The 1,090-nt window shown below is 35.1% G+C and overlaps 1 pseudogene; it reads right to left on the bottom strand.

The window, feature by feature from the left end:
* Nucleotides 1-722, bottom strand: part of LOC103727119 — a 10,278-nt pseudogene extending 9,556 nt beyond the window's left edge.
* Between the last annotated feature and the right edge of the window lie 368 nt (nucleotides 723-1,090).

The raw sequence follows: 1,090 nt of genomic DNA, 5'->3' as shown, positions 1-1,090 counted from the left end.
GACAGGGTCTCCCTGTAGCCCCAGCTGACCTGGAACTCACTGTGTAGACCAGGCTGGCCTTGAACTCACCTCTGCCTCCTGAGTGCTGGAATTAAAGGCGTGTGCCACCATGCCTGGCAGTTTTCTTAATCTGATTATGCTAGAGGTTGTAAACATCAATTGGATCAATGTAACAGTTGCTTCTTTCTACCTAAAGCAAGGTTTTGGTAGACCACTCTCTAAACTACATAAAGTAAAAAAGCTTTTTAACTGTTTTGTGTTTTCTATAAGGTTTACCTGGGAACTTATAAACCACAGTGTGTACACAAGTAATATTAACTTATTATATTATCTTATGTATATAATTTAGATTCCATGTTCTTTTAATAAGATGATGCTACACACTACTTTCTTGTGAGTCAAACAACTACCATCTTCATGACTTCAGCTGTGTCCACTAACAAACCATCATCACAATTGGACTTGTTGACTTTAATTAAAGGAGGTGGGGTAAACAGGGTCATTGGACCCTCACCTGAGTATCCAACTGCTCTTCCAAGCCAACTGTATGTAATTTGGCCCTAATCACATATGGTCTCCTGGGTTTGGGGAGGACTAAAGTATATTATCTGGGGAAGGCTAGAAAGAAAAGGCTTGATCCATACGGGGTTAAGGCTTTCCATTGTACATACTCTCAGGTCACTCATACACCTCAGCAACCCATCAATCATCTCTGTAACTAAGCTCAATAAATTTATTGGTTCCCCCCAAAAAACTTTAATGTAGTCAAACATTGGTTTGATACTACAGCCTAAAAAGGGGATAAACATTGCTTAGTATCACCCCCCCAAAATTCTCACAATAGATAAAAAATTTATTTGTTAACATTATTAAGTCTCATGGTTATAAAAAAAAGTAAAATATGTTAAAAAGACATAAAAATGGAGATATTTTATTTACAAGATTTTATATGTAAAAAATTAAAAATAAAAAAGCCTAAACAAATAATGGAGGTCTATATAGGTTTATTAATGATCTATCAAGGATGAGACAAAGATAATATATAATCTTAAAATTTCTAAGGTCATAGTTTAGTCAACTAATTTAAAAA

The sequence above is a fragment of the Nannospalax galili genome, unplaced genomic scaffold (genome assembly GCF_000622305.1).
Source record: "Nannospalax galili isolate Female #2095 unplaced genomic scaffold, S.galili_v1.0 scaffold1189, whole genome shotgun sequence".
In the NCBI taxonomy this organism is placed as follows: Eukaryota; Metazoa; Chordata; class Mammalia; order Rodentia; family Spalacidae; genus Nannospalax; species Nannospalax galili.
This window is presented reverse-complemented; position numbering and strand designations above follow the sequence as displayed.